The following is a 9,610-nucleotide window of genomic DNA, read 5'->3' as shown; positions in this document are numbered from 1 at the left end:
CATGGTCTGATCCTGGGCATGGCCTCTGTGCTACAGAGAGACAAGTGTAGGTGAGTTTCTGCTCCATTATGCATCACGGGGTTTTTTCTACTTTTTTTTTTCCCACATGAAGTATAAGAGCTACTTCTAATTCCTTTATATACCTGCACTGTTTTTTCCCTTTACCATTAAAATTCATTTAGAGATCTTCTAGACTGCATGATTATGCAAGATTAGGCTTCTAGCCTTTCAGTGGAAATAACAATTGGAGTGGGTGACTATAAATGCAGCTGCAGACAACAGTGAAAATTATCTGAGGAACATGTTCTCTGGAGGACAAGAATTGTTATAGCTAGGTTGTGTGGCAGAAGTGGCTTGGGAACGCTGACTGGAGGCTGGCAAAGTGGGGACTGGAATTGAGGAAAAGAGGAAACTGAGCTTGACTGAGCACTGTCTGTCCTGCTGTCTGAAACTGCAGTACAAGTTGTTGCAGCGGCAAACAGCAATTGTCTGTGGGAGTCGGTTTTGTCTATCAAAGCATCCCCACTTCAGAGAGTCACTCAGCATTGCTGAATGCTCCTTCAGATGATGATCTAGAGCAAATAACCTGAGTAATGCCTGACTTACCAACCTGTCTATCACGTGCCGTGTATTTCTTATCTGCTCGCACATTGCACATCTCCTGTCTTCTTTGTAAAGACGGAAAGAGAAGCCCATGGCATTTAGAAAGTTGGAGATAGAAAAGACACCTTCAGATGTTTTACCAAAGATGACCAGGATCTCTCATGCCTTACATCATGCAGTATAGTGTGATCATAAAGCCTTTACCATGCAGTATGCAGGGCTGTGATTGACATACTCCTATTTCGGTGCACTGATGGTACAGAGGAAAATATCTGCCAATTTTGAGCAGTGAAAGGTGCAAAACCAGCAGATGAGTCAATCTAATTTAAATCTGCAGTGCACCTGTATGATAATAGCATGTTATTATACTCTTTACATTATTATCTCTATGTAATATAGTTGGTCTTCATAGCCTTTGGTACATCATGTTATTTGGAGTAACTTGCTAGCAAGATGCAGCCCTATTTATCCTTTTAGGGACAACAATACCAGGAATAAATGTTAAACTAAAGGAAGCAATTGAAAAAATAATAATAAAAAAAAAAAAGCAGCTCTATTTCTGCTATGCTGAAATGCATTTCTTGGCAGCCCTAGAGATTCAACAGTCTGGTATTTATCATGATGAAACCCAGAAATGTCTGATGATTACATGAGGACAATAAAGAGAAAGAGCACAAACTGCAGGCTGAGAGATAAGGGGTACGTTTTGATGGTAAGCAACTGCTACAGCAGTGGTATGTTGAGTCGGCTGCCGGGGGCAAGGATCAGCAGTGGTGATCAGCAGCTGTTGGAGGCCACAGTGCAGACACAGCTTCTGGGATTTCTCCCCCCTGAGGAGACAAAAGGTCAGTTGCAGCTGCTAATGGAAAATCTCCCTGTGAGCTGGACCTCCATTTGTCCTAAGGAGCTGTGCTGTAATTTGTAAGCCCGCAGAGAGAAGCCTCAACCTTGCACAGATGTGTGTGCTCGTGCATAAAGGATTTGCACATGAAGTTGTGACACTCAGTGCCTGGGCAATAGCTATGAACAGTGTCCTCAGAGGTCCAGGCTGAGGTGATGGTGATTCATTACTCTGAACAGAGGGAGAAAACTCCCAATCTTTGAGCAGCTGCATCTTAGTGACAGAAGTCCCTGGACTTCCTTTGCTTTGTGTTATTTTTACGAGCACAGAGTCGAAGAAACACACAATCCTTTTGTTTTGGCTTCAGTTAATCTTTTATACTACAGAATATTTGACACATGATTCAATGGAATGACAAATTACACTCTAGAGCTGGCATTTCCTAAAGAAAACTCAATAAAAACATGCAGACACGCTGCTCATCATATAGGACTTATAGGCTCTCATAGGCAGTAGCATGAGTTTCTGTCTGGAAAATTTGTTTGGCAGTTGCTTCCCAAATCCTCTCTGGCCCAAATAAAACCACCAGCTTCTAGGATCAATGATCTCGTAACTCACTGAGCAACAGACTCTGTCGTTTCACAGGGCCAAGGGCATCAGAAGCAATTAAAGAAAAACGAGAATTGGTTTGAAGAATGTAACAATCATTCAACTAGCTGGGAAAAAAAAAGAAAAAAAGAAAAAAAAAAGGATTATATCATTGACATATTAGAAAGAATAACATATGCTCTCTAATAAACATTATGGTACCCACACAAGCAAGCCTGAAACTACGAGGACTCGCACTGTAAATGATTTGATTCTGAAGAACAAGAAAACAATATGCTGAAAATCAATCCAAGCAGCTAAAAAAATGAGAAAGGGGCAGGGGAGGCGTTTCCGTGTCCAGTCTTGGCACAGGCTAAGAAACCAAGTATCTCCCAGACTTGTGCCTGTCTCTTCATAGCATTAGGTTGCCTCCCAGCATATCGTAGAATCTCATAATGGCTTGTGTTGCCAGAAACCTTTAAGATCATCAAAATACCATGCCCAGCTAATTTTTCTAGTCACTTCTACAGCTACTTTTGGAAATGCACAGTTGTTCATTCTTCACAGCTCTCACATGCCCTGTCCTTTTGAATAGACATGCTCAATGCTGCCTTCCTGGCCAAACAGACGTGTCCTGCTGCAGTGGAGCACCTACATCTCCAGGTTGTTTTTTCCTTCATGTGAGGCTCTTCTGAGATGCCTCAGCTTGCAGCCTCTGGCTTCTCATTGCTCTAACTGGGGATCAGCAGGACAGATAAACTGATTTTCATGAAATGTTCAGAACAAGGAACACTTTTCTTTCATGTTCCTGATGTCCCTGCAACAGAACACTTACTTGAAACTCTGTCCACAACAGAGTAATTAAGCAGCTCTGCTAATGGGGTGTTGGAGGATGGGCCTGATAACTGCTCATCCAGGACTGTCTTCCCCAATCCCAGGCCCTCCAACATGATTCTCCTGCAATTCTCTGAATTTCTTTCTGCATTAATTTCAGCTGGTCTTGGGATTATTTGTAAAATGGCCTTGGGGAACTTGTTCAAAGGCACTGCCGCCACAGACGACTTTGCATTTTAAACCAAAGCATTTCACTCCTATCTGTCTGGACACATGAGCTGCTCAGCACTGCTTCATTAGGCAAGTTATTTTTAAATTCTCAGAAAGAGCAAAACATTGAGAGAGGAATTATCATTTGCTGTTGAAACAGCTGCAAAAAGGAAGAGGCATCAGCTTTTTGTGGGACCCCCTGCTACTCGTGTGATTAACCAGATGGCAGTGGAGAGAGGCACCCACTTACACTCAGGAGACACATGAGATGTCAGAAATACCATCCAAATATAAGGATTGGTGGGGGATCACCAAAACAGTGGGTTTAATGCAAATAAGAGGGAGCCATCAACACTGAATAGTAAAATGTCTGTGAAAGATTTCTCTTCCCCCAGCCCTGTCCTGTGTTTCCCCTCTTTTATTCTTCCCATTTTTCTCCTAAGGACAATAAGTAAAATATTGAGAAAAGAAAAAAAAAGAGGGAAAAAAAAAAAAACACTTTACAAACCCTCCACTCTAACTTATCAACACAAATGAAAACATAAAACCTGCCCAGAGTCCTTATTCCCTGGACAAACAGCTACAGCCCAGCAGGCACCAGTGCTTTCAAAATGCCAAGGGGCAGCAATAAGCTGGTGTTATTTGGAGGAACCCTTGCATCGTAACATGCTTATGTTTCTCTGCAGCTGATATGGTTCTTACAGCACAGAGTTAGAGCAATAAAGCTGTTCTGGTAGCTGTTTGGTTTTTTTTTTATATTTGCAAATGCTGATTGCCCCACACCTTGTGTTGCTCAGAGCAGCTATGACTCATGCTGACAAGGTGAGACAAAGTGTTGAAAAGCTGTAGCCAGTGATGACCGCTGCCTACAACTACAAGTGGGGGTGAGAGAACTGGGAACGGCCCTTTCGTGCACCTGAGAGTGCACACATATTGTTACATATTACCAATGATGGACACTGCCATAACAGGCAAATTACTGGTGAGCTATTTCAGTGGACAACTCACTCCAATGCTAAAAGTTTTCTAGTGTATACACTGCAATGGAGTGTTGATACCCAGCTACCAAACATCGCTCAGCCAGATAAAGAAGGCTTTATGTTAAATTTCTCATGCACACTCATTGAGGCTGCATTTGAAGTGTCCACTAACCTTTTCTTTCTTAATGAACTGTGCTTCTTGGGTGTTTCTTACACAGGTGTTGCTGCCCAGCCCCTTGGAAGTCTTCCTCTGTTCCTTTCCACAAAGGGGCAGTGGGATCCCAGCAGCACTCACAGCCATGCCTACAACAGAGGTACAAACCTCTGTCATCTTCCTGGGTGTCCTTACTTTTGGCTTCTGTGGAAGAGATAGAACCTGTTATCACACCTGATTATTCCTCTTGGGAATCCCTGTTTTCTAGGACTTTCTCTCCTGTCCTGCAGTCCAGCTGCCATTCTATTCTTAGGCGGATGACTTTACATCTGGTGGCATTTAAAAACATGTTGTGTGCTTAGGCTTAGCTCATTAAGTGATCCAGATGAGGTTTTGTATCAGTGACCTGTCTCAAACTTTGGCTTGCCTGCAAACCACCAGTAATGATTCTGTGCTTTCTTTTAGGTCATTGATCACACATTAAGTGGTGCAGGGTCAAGAACCGATAGCAAGGAAACTGTGCTGTGCTCAGTGATGAGTCTGCTTACAATTGCACTCTGAGACCTGTCGGTTAGTTTTCAGTCCAATTAATTCTTGTCATATGACTTACATTGTTCCTCTTTCTCAGTCAAAATATTGTGAAAGACAAGATCAGCTGTCTTACCAACTGAAGGTTTATTGTTTCAGCAGTACTACTTGAAAATCATGATATTTAGTTAAATTGACAAAGCCTAGTTTTCCTAACGTTGCAGTATCTTTTGAAATGGTTTATCAATGAGGCTTTTTAACAGTCCTGTGTTATTTTGCTTGGAATTGCTATCAGTATGACAGGAATATACCTCATTTGCTCAGATAAAAGTCATATTTTCCCCCACAGGTCCCTGCTTTATTGCAAGAAGTAATACCTCCACCATGTCTTATGCAGACAGGCTTGTCCTTTTCTGCCTGTCACCCAGACAGACAGAGAATTAAGAAGATAGCAGGTGGAGGGATGGCACCCACGTGAATACATAACCTCTCTTGAGAGAGCAGCATTGTCTAATAAAAAGATCTCCAATCAGAATTCATTTAAGTCTAGCAAATTACTGAAAATGCCTCTTTAAAGTGCAAAATTCTCCTCCTCTGGCACTTTAAATCTCTTTGATGCTGATTAAAAAGTGACCAGCTTGAGATATTGTTTGAATGGGAATATTTTGTTGTGCAAGACATAAGCACAGAACTTTCCTCTGCTTGCCTAACAAAGAAGGCCTGTAACCAGCACCATAAAGAAATGTAGGCAATTCTGAGGTGGAAAATAGCAAAGTTAGCCTGATAGGAATTGTTATAATCTTAGATTTCCGTTCAGATTTATTCTGGGCTGCTACATTAGTGTAAATTGGATTCATTTGCCTGCTCAGTACCTGGCTCTGTTAACACTTGGAATAGAGAAGGATTTTAGGTCCTTTTTTTTTTTTTTTTTTCATTTTTTTCTTTTTCTTTTTTGCTTCAGGTTTAGAAGCTCCCAAGAGATTTTGATTTTTCTCACCTCACTGCATGTGGATTATTACTTATCTATATTGTGAATAAATTATTTTAATACGTTTCTAGATGAAAAAAAAAAAAAAAAAAAAAAAAAAAAAAAAATTTTTAAAAAAAAAAAAAAAAAAAAAAAAAAGCAAGCTTTTTTCCTCATCTATCACTGCATACCAAATAACCAGTTTTTAAGACCCTAGGGGATTTAAAGCAAATTTATTTACCCTCATTGAAGGAAACGACATTAAACTTACCATGGAAAAGTGCTGTAATTCTCCTTTGCTGTACATACATTACCAAACTGAAAGCACTTAAGGATGAATTACACCAAGATTTTGCTATAGGTTTGGGATTTTTTCCTTATTGCTGCAAAGTTCTCAATGCAAATATATTTTCCCTTACAATGTGTTTGAAATCCAGTGCTACCCTGATCCTATTTTTTTTTGAAGCTGACAAGGAGATATGCATGCACAGACCATTAATTGTTATTAATGTCAACTGGGCACTGAAATCCACTAAGTGGTTTTGAAAAATCAGAGCTTATTCTGCGTCTGATGGACCCTGTGAGGGTAGTTGTGTATCATCTCCACTCAGTCTTACTGCAGACGGGGTGCAGGTGCTTGTCCCCAGTCATCTGCCCCAGTCCTCTGCTACAAGATTTTACCTCAGAAATGAACCATGGATCAGCAGAACTCAGCTGCCATCTCTGCACATCACTGCACATTCATCTTCCAGCAAACTGCTGTAAGAGTAGGAACTCATGGAAGTAAAGTATAGTATTTTTCATTCCTCTGGTGCTGTCCATTTGATAATGTTCTACACTTTCAGCTGGCTACTCAAAGCACATTACTGAGGGGAAAAGAAAGAGACAAATACAATTTGTTTGTCATAAACAAATGCCATAAAATACCGTTATCAAGTACACTGAGACTACTCCAGGAGCATTATTTTATCTCTTGTTTCAAATGGAAGAATACACTCCACTTCCCATTTGTTGAATAATTCTAACATTTTGCTGCTTAGGTTACCAGTGTATAACAAAGCCACTTTTATCCTGCTCTGATGTTGCCTCGTATTCAGAAATGTTAGGGAGCAAATACTAGGTTCATGTTCATGCATAAGTCACTGCTGTAGTCCCATCACTGCCTGCTTCTTCAGTTCTTTAAGGTCCATCACTGGAGTACTCTGATGGATGTCCTGCTGATTTACCAATTGCCAGTGCTGACACTCAGTGGCTTATCAATTGGCAGCACAAAGCTTTCCGTGATAAAAATGGATCAATTGTGCACTGATCATCTGCTCCCTGAATTACTGATGTTTTACATTGGAATGATTTTTTGCCTAGATGGCTGCCAAATAAAGAAAGCTTACATACCGAACCACGGGGTCTTTCTCTCTTCAGACAATATTTTCTATAAACCCTGGAGTCTATCTACATGAAAAGATCTATTCACCATATGTAGATAGATCAGTGTAGTGTAAAGATTGTAGGGGAAAATATATTTGCATTGAGAACTTTGCAGTACTGGGAAAAAAATCCCAAACCTATAGCAAAATTGTGGTGTAGTTCTCCCAACGACCAACATTTCAGTGCATTAGAAATTGTAGAATTGTTTTTTTACATTGAATTCACTCTTATTCCTCCCCTTTTTTTCTACTTTTTTTTTTTTTCTCCAATTTTATTCACATTGATTAATGTGATTAATATTCGACCTTACAGTAAATCCTACGGTATTGCACAATCCACATGGCAGCTATACTGCAAAGTACCAAAGTGATTTAAACTTAGTCTCTCAGCTCCCATTTGCTTTAAATAAAACATAACAAGTTAACCTTCTATAGGCAAGTTTTATGCTGAAGTAGGCATCACCAATCCATCATGCCATCTATATCAGATATGATCCCTCTACCTGCAGCTGGAATAAGCTTCCATGTTTTATGCTCTAATTCAACAAAAAAATATAGTTGGGGATGCACATCTAATCCGATAGAACTGAGATTGCTCCTTTAGTAATGGTTTTGACATCATGGCCTTAGTTCTATCAAGCTTCCAATCAATTTCCTTTCGTGCTCCCATCCTGTAGCAAGTAAAACTGATTAGAAAAAAAACCTGCAACTGACCACTCCATTCTCTCCTGCTCAAACACTACAGCTGCCTTTGAGTTGTTATATTCCAAGGGAAGACAACAAAGATGTTCAACAAAGCCAAATGCCAGGTCCTGCACTTCAGCCACAACAACACCAAGCAACACTACAGGCTTGGGGCAGAGTGGCTGGAAGACTGTGTAGAGGAAATGGACCTGGGAGTGCTGATTGATGCTGAACATGAGCCAGCAGTGTGCCCAGGTGGCCAAGGCAGTCAATGGCATCCTGGCTTGCATCAGAAACAATGTTGCCAGCAGGAACAGGAAAGTGATTGTCCCCCTGTACTCAGCTCTGGTGAGGCCTCACCTTGAGTACTGTGTCCAGTTTCGGGCCCCTCAGTGCAAGAAAGACATTGAGGCCCTGGAGTGGGTTCAAAGAAGGGCAACAAAGCTGGTGAGAGGTCTGGAGCACAGGGCTTATGAGGAGCAGCTGAAGGAGCTGGGAATGTTCAATCTGGAGAAGAGGAGGCTCAGGGGAGCCTCTATAAATACCCAAAGGGAGGTTATAGTGAGCTGGGGGTTAGCCTTTTCTCTCATGTAACTGGTGGTAGAACTAGAGGAAATGGCTTCAAACTGCACCAGGGGAGATTTAGGCTGGACGTTAGGAAGTACTACTTCTCTGAAAGAGCGGTCAGGCACTGGAATGGACTGCCCAGGGATGTGGTGGAGTCACCGACCCTGAAGGTGTTCAAGGAACGTTTGGACGTTGTGTTGAGGGACATGATTCAGTGAGAGCTATTGGTGATGGGTGGATGGTTGGACTGGATGATCTTGTAGGTCATTTCCAACCTTGGCATTTCTGTGATTCTGTGAAGATGACTTCCAAGGAACTTTAGTTTTTCCAACGTCATTTTCAATAAATACTTCTAAGACAGTAACATGGGATCTTTTCCAGCTTCTGCAGGAATCCCTTGCATCCTCTGCAAAGCTTTAACCTTTCCTTTTCCTTAAGCTAGTACTCAGCCTGGCACCCCAGCCCCTGTGGGTTCAAAATCAAGCTTGTGGTTTTCTCTCTCCTACCTCTCTCATCTTTTCAGTCACAGTTTTCCTTCTGCACTTTATTGATTCCTGATCCTGCTCCTCCACAAACCTGCCAGAAGGGAGATGCACTGACCCTACAGGTAACACAAGTGGAACACAGTTTTAGCGAAAGCAGAACTACAGTGACATTTAACCTAAAAGCAGGCCTACAGAACTGCGGAATTGTAGTGCTTAATTTAAGCTTACACTGTCAAATAGGAACATCTGGCTTTTCTGCAGTGTGACTCATCTTCATCATACAACACTGGGGCAGTGTAGCCAGTGTGAGAAGGAAACCATGCTAGCAAGGCAAGGAGGGTGAATGCCGTTGACAACAGCCTTGCTGACGTTTTTTCCTTAAGAGCTAGGAAACGCTGGCCACCTTCAGCCTCGCTGCTGGCACCTTCACCCACTACGGCTCGTACGGGTGGTAACCGTGAGGTAACACGAAATGGCCCCCGTGGCTCTTGGTAGATAGACGGGCCATACCACTCCTTCACGCGAACAGCATCGCTCGGGGGCTATGCTGAGCCCTGGGATAGCAGGAGGCTGCGGGCAGACCGCTGGCCGGACTTCCCCTCACCTCCATACCAACGGCCCCATCCCCTCCGCCTTTGCCCCTCTTCAAAATGGCGGCGCCCCTCCCCTCAGCACGGCTCTCGGGCCTCTCTATCCTCTTCGGAGGTGCTCCGCTCTCCTCTCGTTGGTGCGCGTCCCCGCCCCG

At 42.4% G+C, this 9,610-nt stretch overlaps 1 long non-coding RNA gene across 1 annotated transcript; it reads right to left on the bottom strand.

The window, feature by feature from the left end:
• Window positions 1-1,871: 1,871 nt before the first annotated feature.
• On the bottom strand, window positions 1,872-8,963 carry LOC122163887. The gene is made up of 3 exons (XR_006170064.1): window positions 8,887-8,963; window positions 4,229-4,414; window positions 1,872-2,160 (listed from the first exon to the last, which is right to left on the bottom strand). It is a non-coding gene; the product is annotated as an uncharacterized LOC122163887 (long non-coding RNA).
• Window positions 8,964-9,610: the final 647 nt, after the last annotated feature.

Source organism: Centrocercus urophasianus, unplaced genomic scaffold (genome assembly GCF_019232065.1).
Source record: "Centrocercus urophasianus isolate 14NV4802_14NV808 unplaced genomic scaffold, USGS_Curo_1.0 seq_24, whole genome shotgun sequence".
Taxonomy (NCBI): Eukaryota; Metazoa; Chordata; class Aves; order Galliformes; family Phasianidae; genus Centrocercus; species Centrocercus urophasianus.
The sequence above is the reverse complement of the archived record's forward strand: the minus strand, read 5'-3'. Positions and strand labels throughout refer to the sequence as shown.